Source organism: Bos taurus, chromosome 16, assembly GCF_002263795.3.
Source record: "Bos taurus isolate L1 Dominette 01449 registration number 42190680 breed Hereford chromosome 16, ARS-UCD2.0, whole genome shotgun sequence".
Classification (NCBI taxonomy): domain Eukaryota; kingdom Metazoa; phylum Chordata; class Mammalia; order Artiodactyla; family Bovidae; genus Bos; species Bos taurus.
The window spans coordinates 61,015,781-61,029,225 of NC_037343.1; the positions used below are offsets into that span (position 1 = coordinate 61,015,781).

Sequence of the window (13,445 nt, forward strand, 5' to 3'; positions counted from 1 at the left end):
CTACACCCTACCAGCAGTGCCCCTAAATCCCCACCAATTTTTGCTAGTCAACCAGTGTAGAGGGATAGCTCACTATGGTTTCCATTTGCATTTCCTAGATTATGTTGAGTTTGGGCATCTCTTCATTTTCTTGTTAGCCTTTTGATTCTGTTTTATAAACTGCCTGTTTACTATCGTTATTATATTGAGGTTCTCTTTTCCCTTGATGATTTGCTGAGTTTCCCTGTATCTCTCAGAGAGGCCCCTACTCAAACAGCACACACCTCTCTGCTGCTGTGGTACTTCCTCTGGGACAAAGGGACCAATCTGACCACCAAGTCTTCCCACCCTCATCCTGGGAATCAGGGCTTGGTAATGGCCATAAGCACAATCAGAGTAAAAGGAGCCCCTTTGTCTGATTCCCTCCGCCAGCCATGCCAGAGCATTGATGTCTGAGGAGACAGGGAACAAGGGGAAAAAAACTGCTCTTCTTAGGAGCTGCTAACCTGCTGTGTCAATTTCATGAGTTAATAAATGACTGGAGAAGGCTTAATTGCATCAGAAGAAATTGAGATCAGCCGGTGCTTAGGCCCTGCTCAATTAACTTGTGCTCCAAAGGGGGCCAAGCAGGGTGCAGGGGGCAGCTGATCGTTAATTACATGGGCTGGTGCCAGCTGCGGCAGGAGCTTCCTGTCACTGCTGGTCCAGGCGGTGAGGGAGATGACCCGCCTCTGGGTGCTGAAGTCACTGAGGGCAGGGGTCCTTCCGAGAGAGCACAGACCCCTGGCCTTATGGGGACTGGGAAACCCATTTCCAGCAGATTCTATCAGGGAGGCTATTTTTTTTTTTAAAGTAGAGTTGCTTTACAATGTTGTGTTAGTTTCTGCTCTTCAGCCAAGTGAATCAGCTATACGTGTACATACATCCCTTCCTTTTTGGATTTCCTTCCCACTTAAGTCACCACAGAGCACCGAGTAGAGTTGCCTGTGCTGTATACAGTAGGTTCTCATTAGGTATCTTTTATATCCATGGTAGTGTGTGTGTGTCCATCCTAATCTCCCAATTCATCCCACCCTCCTTTCCCCCTTGGTATCCATACATTTGTTCTCTGTGTTTGTGTCTCTTTTTCTGCTTTGTAAATGAGATCAGATCAGGGTGGCTTTTATGTTCCCCCAGCTTTCACTAGAAGAATGGACTTAAGGTTCCCCACCTTGACCTCTATTGGCTCCATCCCACCCAGAGACACCATGTTACCTTTGGTTCTCCCCGCACTCCCCTTGTCCTCCTTTTGGCCTGTGTGCCCTGAGGACACAGAATCCAGATTCAGCCTTGTTATGGGCAGCAGATGATGCCACAGGCTCCTCAAGGTCACCCACCTCCCCTGCTGCCTCCAGCCTGAAATCCTCCCAAAGACCTTCATTCCTGCATCTTTTCCCAAAAGTACCAGATCGCAAGATTCAAACCTGTTAAAGATGCAGATTCTGGGTCCCTCCTCTGGAGATGCTGCTTCAGGAGATCTGGAGTCTCTGCCTTAATGTGTGGCTCAGGTGGATTGTTACTGTCAAGCCAATGTGAGAAATCCAGCTTTAGGGACACCTTAGCTCCTGGTGAGATAAGAGCAGATGTGCTGGGAGGAGAGACAGCAGGGGCCAGGAGGCTCTGCTCCCAGTGCCTCTCCAGTCCCATCTCTATCTTGCTGTGTGTGGTTAAGTAAGTCACTTGTCCTCTCTGAACTTGATTTCTTCTTCTAGAGAAGTAAAGATGTTGGGACAAATTTTTTAGAGTTCTTCCATTTCCACGGACCATTTTTCTATAAAGTAACTGGTTAAGCAAGCATGTTGTATGATTTATGCCCAAAAAGCAACTTTGATTTTTTTTCTTCAAATATCCCTTTACTTTTTATTTTATTTTTATCTTTTTGGTACAACTTTCCATTTATTTAGGCATCTTTAAGTCTTTCCGTAAAATTTTAAAGATTTCTAAAAAAAAAATCCCTATACTGTTGTTCAGTTGCTCAATTGTGTCCAACTCTTTGCAATCCCCACGGACTGCAGTACGCCAGGCTTCCCTGTCTTTCAACATCTCCTGGAGCTTGCTCAAAGTCATGTCCACTGAGTCAGTGATGCCATCCCACCATCTCATCCTCTGTCATCTCCTATACAGCTTGTATTTTATGTGTGTGTGCTCTCGGTTGTGTCCGACTCTTTAAGACCCTCATGGACTGTAACTTGCTAGGCTCTTCTGTCCATGGAATTTCCCAGTCAAGAATATTGGAATGGGTTGCCATTTTCTACTCCAGGGGATCATATACACCTAAGACTTAATGCTGCTGCTGCTGCTGCTGCTAAGTCGCTTCAGTCGTGTCCGACTCTGTGCAACCCCACAGACGGCAACCCACCAGGGTACCCCGTCCCTGGGATTCTCCAGGCAAGAACACTGGAGTGGGTTGCCATTTCCTTCTCCAATGCATGAAAGGGAAAAGCGAAAGTGAAGTCGCTCAGTCGTGTCTGACTCTTAGCGACCCCATGGACTGCAGCCTACCAGGCTCCTCCGTCCATGGGGTTTTCCAGGCAAGAGTACTGGAGTGGGGTGCCATTGTCTTCTCTGATAGGACTTAATAATTTTCTCATTATTTTATATGATGTCTTTAAAATTACGTTTTCTGTGTTGCTAGTGAAAAGTGATAGTAAGATGACTTAGAGCGTTTCTTCTTTTTCTGTTCTTGGAATGCTTTGTGTGAGATAGGATGGTTTCTTTATTAAGTGTTTGGTAGGTGTTTCTGGTGAAGCTCTCTGGGCCTACGTGTTTTATTTTTTCCTTCTTTATTTTGAAAGTCAACTTCTGATGATTTGATTTCTTCACATTATAAGATCTTTCAAGTAATTTATTTCTTCTTGAGGAAATACTGGTAGGTTACATTATTCCATAAATGTATTCATTTCATCTGTATTTTTAGATTGGCATAAAGTTGTTTTTAATACCCTTTAGTTTCCTTATGTTTGCAGCGTATGTGGTAATATTCCATTTTCATCTCTCCTAGTCTGTAACTTGTGTTTTGTCTCCCTTTCATGGATCAAAATCTAGGAGGTCTATCACTTTATTTTTTAAAAACTTTCTGTTGGCATATTGTTGATTTACAGTGTTCTGTTAGTTCCTGCCGTACAGCAAAGCGAATCGGTTATTTGTTGTTGTTATTGTTGAGTCACTAAGTCGTGTCCAACTCTTTGCAACGCCTTGGACTACAGCATACCAGACTCCCCTGAGGATAGCGAAGGACAGGGAAGCCTGCAGTTTGCAGAGTTGGACACAATTTTGTGACTGAATAACAACAGCAACATGTCCATTGAGTTGGTGATGCTATCCAACCATCTCATTTTCTGTCGCCCCCTTCTTTTTGCCTTCAGTCTTTCCCAGCATAGGGGCTTTAGATTCTTTTCGCATATAGTTCATTACAGAGTGTTAAGTTGAGTTCCCTATGCTATACAGCATGTTCTTATTAGCTATCTATTTTATATATAGGAGTGTATATATGTCAATCCCAATTTCCAGTTTATCCTCCCCTCCACATCCCCTAGTAACAATAAATTTGTTTTCTACATTTGTGACTCCACTTCTGTTTTGTAATTAAATTCATTTGTATGTACTCTTTTAAAAAAATTATATATATAAAACGACATGGTATGATATTTGTCTTTCTGTGTCTAACTTACTTCACTCTATGACAATCTCTACGTCTATCTATGTTGCTGCAAGTGGCATTATTTTGTTCTTTTCTGTGGCTGAGTAAGGGCTTCCCAGGTTACTTAGTGGTAAAGAATCCGCCTGCCAAGCAGAAGACATGGGTTCAATCAGGAAGATCCCCTGGAGAAGGAAATGGAAACTCACTCCAGTATTCTTGGCTAGGAAACCCCATGGACAGAGGAGCCTGGTGGACTCCACAGAGTCTCACAGAGTCAGACACGACTTAGTGACTAAATAACAACAACAAATGACTGAATCATATTCCATTATCTATGCACCACATCTTCTCTATCCACTCCTCTGCTGATGGACACTCAGGCTGCTTCCATGGCTTGGCTATTGTGCATAGTGCTGCTGGGAACATAGCAGTGCATGTATCTTTTTGAATTATGTCTTTTCTCTGGGTATATGCCCAGGGGTGGGATTGCTGGGTCATACGGTAGTTCTGTTTTTAGATTTTTAATACTCTCCATATTAATTTTCCATAATGGCTATATGAATTCACATTCCTACCAACAGTGTAGGAGGGTTCCCATTTCTCCACACCCTCTCCAGCATTTCTCATTTGTAGATTTTTTTGATAATGGCCATTCTAATTTATGTGAGATGATAGTTTTGATTGTAGTTTTGATTTGCATTTCTCTGATAATTAGGATGTTGAACATCTTTCCATGTGATTTTCAGCCTCCTTGAATATCTTCTTTAGAGAAATGTATATTTAGATCTTCTTCCCATTTTTCAAAATTTTATTTATTTTTAATTGGAGGATAATTGCTTTATAATATTTGTGTTGGTTTCTACCATATATAAATACTTTTTGATTGTGTTGTTTTTTTGATACTGAGTTGCATGAGCTGTTTGTATATTTTGGAGATTAATCCCTGTTGGTCAATTCATTTGCAGATGTTTTCTCCTGTTCTGTGGGTTGTCTTTTCATTTTGTTTATGGTTTCCTTTGCTGTGCAAAAGCTTTTAAATTTAATTAGATCCCATTTATTTATTTTTGCTTATTTTCATTACTCTAGGAAGTGGATCAAAAAAGATCTTGCTGTGATTTATGTCAAAGAGCGTTCTGCCTATGTTTCCCTCTAAGAGCTTTATAGCCCCAGCCTTACATTTAGATCTTTAATCTATTTTGAGTTTATTTTGTGTATGGTATTAGAGAGTATCCTAATTTCATTCTTTTATTTGTATTGGCCAGTTTTCCCAGCACCACTTGTTGAAGAGACTGTTTTCTCTCCACTGTATAGTCTTGACTCCTTCGTCATAGATTAGGTGACCATAGGTGCACGGGTTTATCTCTGAACTTTCTATTCTGTCTCATTGATCTAATTTCTGTTTTTGTGCCAGCATCATACTGTTGATTACTGTAGTTTATAGTATAGCCTGAAATCTGGAAGGCTGATTCCTCCAGCTCCATTTTTCTTTCTTAAGATTATTTTGGGTATTTGGGGTCTTCTATTGTGTTTCCATACAAACTGTAAAATTTTTTGTTCTAATTCTGTGAAAAATGCTATAGGTAATTTGATAGGGATTGTACTGAATCTGTTGATTGCTTTGGTATAGTATAGTCATTTTCACAGTATTAATCCATCCAATCCCAGAACATGGTATATTTCTACATTTGTTTGTGTCATCTTTTACTTCTTTCATCAGTGTCTTAGAGTTTCCAGAGTACAGTCTTTTGTGTCCTCAGGTAGCTCTATTCCTAGGTATTTTATTCTTTCTGATGCCTGGTAAATGGAATTGTCTCTTGAATTTCTCTTTCTGATATTTCATTTTTCGTGTATAGACATGCAGTAGATTTCTGTGTATTAAGTTTGTAACCTGCAACTTAACCGAATTCATAGATGAGCTCTAGTAGTTTTCTTGTAGCATCTTTAGGATTTTCTATATATAGTATCACATCATCTGCAAACAGTGACAGTTTACTTCTTTTCCAATTTGAATTTATTTTTCTTCTTTTTCTTCTCTGATTACTGTCTCTAGGACTTCCAAAACCATGTTGAATAAAAGTGGTGGGAGTGGATATCCTTGTCTTGTTCCTAATCTTAGAGGAAATGCTTTCAGTTTTTCACCCTTGAGAATGTTAGCTATGGGTTTGTCATATATAGCTTTTACTATGTTGAGTTATGTTCCCTCTGTGCCCACTTTCTGGAGAATTTTTATCATAAATGGGTGTTGAAAGTCAAAACCTTTCTACATATACTGAGATGATTGTATGGTTTTTATTCTTCAGTTTGTTAATGTCATGTATTACTCTAATTGATACATGTATATTGATGAATCCTTGCATCCTTGGGATAAATTCCACTTGATCATGGTGTACGATCAAGTACCCTTTAGTTTAAAATGTATTCAGTGGGAGAAATCTGCCCCTGCCCCTAGAGTAAAACTTATGCCAGGCCCATTGCTTTTTCATTCCCTCCTAGGTGATAGTCTCATAGTCACTCTAAGTTATAGATACAGTTTCAACTCAGAAATTAGAGTGTCAGTCATGAGTGATAATCAAAATACTCCCCACCCAACAGCATTACTCTTCTCCTATTCTCCAGTTTGGATCTGCTGCAACTGGGGCATTGGGCAAAATCCCTTGCTGTCTACATTCCCCCCACTCTTACCCTCCCTCCCACTATCCTCAAGAGCTGCTGCGAAATAGAGAATTCTTACTGGTTAGAGAGCAGAGAGTAGCTTTAGACTGGTTCCTGCTTTTGTGAATGCTTTCTGGGGCTCTTCTGAGGTTCCCTGATGGTTCCTTAACCCAGGCAAACACATCATCTCTATTCCTGGCCTTTTTGGCAACTCCTTGCTCAGCCCCTGGGGCATCTGGAGGCCTGGCCTCCTCAACTGGGGTCTTCTCACGCCTCCAGGTGGCACTATTGAGCAGGACTCAAGACAACGAGCCCTGCCAGTTCCATGGCCCTCCCGCCTCTTTTGCTGGTTGGAGTGAGAGATTCACGGCTCAGCAACAGCTCTTGCCAAGGAAATCTTCCTCACCAAATCTTCACCAGATTATTGACCCATCTCTCTTTTACAAAGCACTCATGAATCCTGACTCAATGAACATGAATCTGAGCAAACTCCAGGAGACAGTGAAGGACAGGGAAGCCTGGTGTGCTGCAGTCCATGGGGTCACAAAGAGTCTGGCATGACTTAGCGACTGAACAACAGCATGAATCCTGAACAACAGCATGAATCCTGAAGCAGATTTGCATCCTCATGTATATTTCCCCTCACATGGCCAGGGAGGAGGGACCTATTCCAAATTCACTTTAGTCTTCTGATGTCAACCCATTGGCATCTCAATCAACACTTAGGTGGGAAGAGTCCCACTCTGACATCCAGCTACATACAACATACATTTTCATATGAGTGAAAACATCTCTTAGAAGAGAAAGCCTGAGTGTCCAGAACATCCAAGGCAGGCACTGAAGACATTGTTAAGGCCTAGATCTAGAAGGAGGTGGAGGCGGGGATGGAGCACCTCTGCAGGTGACCAACTGCCTTCTCAACTTCTCTGGGAGCTCTGTTCCTGAGACCTGCTGAACTCAGATGGGTGCAGTCCTTGAGGCCTGAAAATGTCTGTGCTTTGACCTCCAGCTTCCTGCTGAGCCAGAGATCCTGAGGTTGTCAGCCCTGTCCCTGTGGAAGGTGGCTCAGCACATCCCATTCATGGTTAGGTTCCCTCCCTAGTGAAAACACACACCCAGTGGAGCAGGTTCTCCTCGGGACAGTGAGCAGCAGCCCAGCATCACCATCGGGGGCACCCTTCCTCTCCCCACCGCCCCCAACACCCCATTCCTAGGTTGGGCCCAGATGCTCCTCTAAATAAGGTTGAGTGGATAAAGAATTTTGGCTTGAAGGGATGCCCAATAATTTGCCTACACTGGATTCCTCAGTGGATCTCACTTCCTCCACCTCCATCAGCATGAACTTATCCATCCAAGTGTCTGGTTGGCATGTTGGCCTGAGGGGTCAGGGTATTGGAGTAAGAGAAAGGTGTGAGCAGCTCTGGGCACTGGAAATACAGACAGTTCCAGGAAAGAATGGGGTAAGGGGATGGGAAAGAAGTATATGGGGCCAGAGTGAGAGGGATCAGCTTTGCAGCCAAAAGGGACACATCCACCAGGGAACAGGGCAGCATGCTCCAGCAGGAGCATGAAAGAGGAGCCAGACTCCCTTCCGCCATTGAGCCTCGCTTCCCAGAGCAGGAGGTTGCTCTTGTCCTGATGCCGTGTTGGGCAGAGGGTTCCAGGCAGTGACACTGAGGGAAGGAAACAAGGACAGGATAGGATGTGGCCTTAGAGGTCTGAGCCTAGGTTCTCAGGCTGGGGGGACCTCAGACCAAGGCAGTCACGGAGGTCAGGAAACAAGCCCCTTGGGGGTGTCCACTCCAGAGTCCTGGAGTCACAGCCAGATGCCAGCGTGTACCCATCCGTCCTCTCAGCCTCCCCCACCAGCTCTCACTGACCTTCTTCCCCTCCCTTCTCTGGCAGGAACTGATGCCCTTGGCCATGATGCGCCCCCAGCTGCTATCTGTTCAGGCACAGCCGGCGTGACTCGGCTGTCACTGATCCAGCTGTTCACGTAAGTGTGAGGCACGGAAGAAGGTACCTGGATCCTGGGTGAAGAGAGGTGCTGGTGGAGAGGGAGCTCCAGAAAGTCCTGGTCACAGAGGGTGGGCCCGGGGCTCTGCAGTTGGCAACAGCCTTTGTTCTCTTTGGCTGTCCTCAGCCCCTGAGTTGGTCCCCACTGAATCCATTCTGTCCAGGCCCTGCGAGGGTACATAGGGACCTTCTTCTCAAAGCCTCGGAAATTAATCCGGTAAGAGATGCGGCAGAAACTCCATAGCACTGGCCCTTCAGTCCTGACTTCAGTCCTGACTCAGACATTTGCTATTATGACTTTAGGCAAATCATCATGATGCTGTTAAAGTGCTGCACTCAATATGGCAGCAAATTTGGAAAACTCAGCTGTGGCCACAGGACTGGAAAACGTCAGTTTTCATTCCAATCCCAAAGAAGGGCAATACCAAAGAATGTTCAAACTACACACAATTTCACTCATTTCACACAGTGTCATGCTCAAAATCCTTCAAGCTAGGCTCCAGTGGTATGTGAACTAAGAACTAGATGTACAAGCTGGATTTAGAAAAGGCAGAGGAACTGGACATCAAATTGCCAACATTTGTTGGATCATAGAAAAAGCAAGGGAATTGCAGAAAAACATCTGCTTCATTGACTACACTAAAGCCTTTGTGTGGATCACAACCAACTGTGGAAAATTCTTAAAGAGATGGGAACACCAGACCACCTTACCTGCCTTCTGAGAAACCTGTATGCAGGTCAAGAAGCAACAGTTACAACCAGACAAGGAACAACAGACTGGTTCAAAATTGGTCAAGGAATACGTCAAGGCTGTATATTGTCACCCTGTTTATTTAACTTATACACATAGTACATCATGAGAAATGCCAGGTTAGATAAAGGACAAGCTAGAATCAAGGTTGTCAGGAGAAATATCAATAACCTCAGATATGCAGATGACACCACCCTTATGGCAGAAAGTGAAGAGGAACTAAAGAACCTCTTGATGAAGGTGAAAGAGGAGAATGAAAAAGCTGGCTTAAAATTCAACATTCCAAAGATAAAGATCATGGCATCTGGTCCCATCACTTCATAGCAAATAGGGGAAAAATAGAAACAGTGACAGACTTTATTTTCTTGGGTTCCAAATTGACCTTGGACAGTAACTGCAGCCATGAAATTAAAAGACACTTGCTCCTTATAGGAAAAGCTATGACCAACCTAGACAGCATATTAAACAGCAGAGACATCACTTTGCCAACAAAGGTCCATATAGTCAAAGCTATGGTTTTTCCAGTAGTCATGTTTAGATGTGAGAGTTAGACCATAAAGAAGGCTGAGCACCGAAGAACTGATGCTTTCACACTGTGGTGTTGGAGAAGACTTGAGAGTCCCTTGGAAAGCAAGATCAAACCTGCAAACCTAAAGGAAATTAACCCTGAGTATTCATTGAAAGAGCTGACGCTGAAGCTGAAGCTCCAATACTTCGTCCACCTGATTCAAAGAGCCTACTCATTGGAAAAGACCCTGATGCTGGGTAAGACTGAGGGCAGAAGAAGAGGTGATAGAGGATGAGATGGTTGGATGGCATCACTGACTCCATGGACATGAGTCTGAGCCAACTCCAAGAGATAGTGAAGGACAGGGAAGCCTGGTGAGCTGCAGTCCATAGGGTCGCAAAGAGTCAGACACAACTCAGTGACTGAACAACAGATAGAATTGAATCCAGCAAGGAACCAGAACCTGTGCCATCAACATCAGGCATGAGTGAAACTGTAGCTTGCCCTCCATCTCCTATTGTTGACAGTCCTTCAGCTCTACCATCTCCCATCTCCTCTCCCTCCTCCAGTCAGTAATCTTCTTGCCTGTTCCATAAATGCCAGCCCCTGAATGCCAGCTGTTTACTACTGTAGTTTTCAAGCTACTGTAGTTTAAGATTAAAAATGTTTTGTGTTTGTTTTTACATATTATTTATGTGAAAAGTATTATAAACCTATTGCAGTACACTACTATATCGCCAGTTGTGTTAGTTGAGTACCTAGGCTAACTTTGTGGGACTTAACGAGCAAATTGGACTTAATTATCGTGCTCTCAGAATAGAAGGCATTCATATGTAGGAGAAAAGACTAAGAAAGAAAGTGAAGTCACTCAGTCGTGTCCGACTCTTTGAGACTCCACGGACTATAGCCTACCAGGCTCCTCTGTCCATGGGATGTTCCAGGCAAGAATATTGGAGTGGGTTGCCATTTCAGACTTACAGTAAACTGTAGAATGAAAGCTGTTTAGGTTCAGGGAGTTATTGTGAGTATTTACATCTATTTGCAAAGAGAAAACAAGCCCACCTGAAACCATAAACGCAGAATTGAAATGCTATGCACCACCAGGACTGGAGCCTCCAGGCGGCTGGCCAGGACCACATGCACTCTGCATGTCCCTTCTAGGTTTACGACTGTGAGGCCAGACTTAAGCGGTCACGAAATGTCTGGGTCTCCCTTTTCTGTACAGATAACCATGCTTGAAGGGTATCTTAGAGTTTACAAGGGGCCATTGTATATGTGAATCGTTTTATTCACGGTCATACTAGTAAGCTGCGTTTTTTTGTAATCTCTCTTTTACAAATGAAAAAGAAGGCCAGCTTCCAAGATGGGGTGCCTGCTAAGTGGCACATTTGGGCTTTGAATGGCCCTTCAGCCCCATGGCTCCGCCTATACTGCTGTGCTCCCCTTTACAGGCCACTTCTGCTGTGCAGCCTTCACGGTGCTGAAAGAGGGAGGCCAGGCATGGAGGGCAGAGAAGGAAGGATGCTCTCCCTGTATGGTTTCATAATTCCCTGCTTCCTAAAGCAGCCTGGGCATATCCTGGGAGACCAGGCCAAGACTTTCAGGAGAGTGGACCACTGCTGGCTCCTGCAACCTCAGGTTGCTAGAGTCTCTCTGTCTTTTGAGCCATCTCAGGGGTGAACAGGCCAGTGAAGCAGGAGAAGGAGGAGTGATGTTGTTGTGATGGTGTATAAGTCCTCCCAAGGCTGAGGTTCACCTTCTCACCCCAACTCCCAACAAACACTCCAATGAACCCTGAAGCATGGCTCACCTCACATTTCAGCAGTCAAACCAGTTTCCAACAAGGATGCTCTGCCTGCAGATGAGACTCAAGTGGCTAGAGATACACTGCCCTCTGGTGGTCGATCAGGGTCATTACTGCCAGGCCTGTAAAAGAAGCGCCGTATGGGGAAGGATATATATGGATGTGTTAGTCGCTCAGTTGTGTCGGATTCTGCGACCCTATGGACTGAAGCCCGCCAGGCTCCTCTGTCCATGGGCTTTTCCAGGCACGAATACTAGAGTGGGTTGCCATGCCCTCCTGCAGGGGATCTTCCCCAACCCAGGAATCAAACCCAGGTCTCCTGCATTGCAAGCACATTCTTTACCATCTGAGCTGCCAGGGAAGCCCATATGGGGAAGTGATTACTTTTATTAAGTGCCTGCTGTGTGCCAGGCACTATGTATAAAGCTTCAGGATAGGATAGAGTATAACATGCAACTCCTGACCCCAGAGGACTCATAATTTAGTGCAGGAGTCACGATGTTCCCACATGAAAGTTGACAAGCATTGCACCAAGATAGGACCTGAAAAGTGGCACATGGAAAGGCGTTACAGCAGAAGTGCAGAAAGAGAGGTTGCATCACTATGAGGCAGCTGGGGAAGGCTTCTCAGAGCCCTGAAGGATGGGCAGAATTGAAACAGATGGAGAAGGTGAGAGATTATGGTCTCCCCTACAGAAACCCTTCAGGAGCCCCCATTGTCTCCATAAGCATTAAATCCCATCTCCTTGCCTGCTTCATGCCTACCCCAGCCTTCCTGGATCCTTACAGTTGCTGAGAACTGTATGTTACCTCTGTGTTCTTTCACATTCCTTGACTGTGCATTCTACCCTCTGCACTTTGTCTGTTGGACAAGCCCCCACACAGCTTTTAGAAGTCTGCTCATGGAACATAACATGTTCTCTGGAAATTTTCCCCAAGTAGGTAGCTGCCCCCTCCCCTGTGTTCTCACAGCCCCTGGTCTGTGCATCTCTGGTTCTTAAGGTTTATTAAGTGTCTTTTCATCACTAGGCAATACGTGTCTTAAGAACTGGGACTATCTGATGTGCAGAGGATTCCTGTGAGAGGGGCAGGGAAGGACAATGGGCAGTGAGAAGGGGAAAATAAATCGGTGGTGAGCATGGAGGGAAGTCGGGGAGGGAAAAGCCACTGAAGCTCAGTCTAAATTAAGTCTGCATCCAGATAAATGTGTCCTGAAGGCAGCGCGGTGCCAGAAAGGCTCTGGAGTAAGAGGGGTGCAGGGCATGGTGAAGGGCTGACTGTAGGTCATGTGAAGACAAAACCAGTGAAATCCTTTAGGAACCCATTGCACCAGTGCAGGTATGCAGCATACAGTCATAATTGCTGTGAAGAATAGAAGATTGGAAGAAGCCAAATAATTGGAGGATTTGAAAGTCTGGGCAAGGACTTCCCTGGTAATCCAGTGGTCAAGAATCCAATGCAGGGGACACAGGTTCCATCCCCAGTCCAGGAAGATCCCGCACGCCACGGAGCAGCTAAGCTTGTGTGCCACAACTGCTGAGCTGAAGCTCGTGTGCCTGGAGCCCATGCTGTGCAGTAAGAGAAGCCATGGCAGCAAAAGCCTGTGCACCGCAACAAAGACAAGTCCTCACTCACCGCACCTGGAGGAAGCCCGTGTGCAGCAACGAAGAGTGTTTAACATTTATTTTAAACATTAAAAAGAAATGCTTATTTATTTATCAACAAATAAACATTTTAAAAGAAGAAACTCTGGGCACCTAGGGGAATGCGCCACAACCTTGTCAAACTCCAATGTGCAGATAATCACCTGGGGCCTTGTTAAAACACACGTTCTGACTCCTTCGGCTGGTGGAGGGGCCTGAGATGCTACGTATCTAACCAGCTCCCAGGTGCTGCCTGGACTGATCCACAGACCACACTGTGAGCATCTTTGAGTGAGTTAGAAGCAGTGCCAGTGCCTGCCAGGCTCCAGGAGCACAATGGTGAAGAGCAGATGGTGTCTCTGGGTGAGGAAAGGCACCCCTTCCCCAGGTGGATACAGCAGACCACACGACTTC

The 13,445-nt window shown here is 44.8% G+C and overlaps 1 protein-coding gene across 3 annotated transcripts in view; it reads left to right on the forward strand.

Moving 5' to 3' along the window:
* Positions 1-13,445, forward strand: part of FAM163A (family with sequence similarity 163 member A) — a 97,342-nt gene that overhangs the window by 78,374 nt on the left and 5,523 nt on the right. For all 3 annotated transcript variants that reach the window (XM_024976875.2, XM_024976876.2, XM_002694163.6), the window contains exon 2: positions 8,216-8,306. The gene's annotated coding sequence lies outside the window, so the exon portion shown is untranslated. The remainder of the gene's footprint in view (positions 1-8,215; positions 8,307-13,445) is intronic.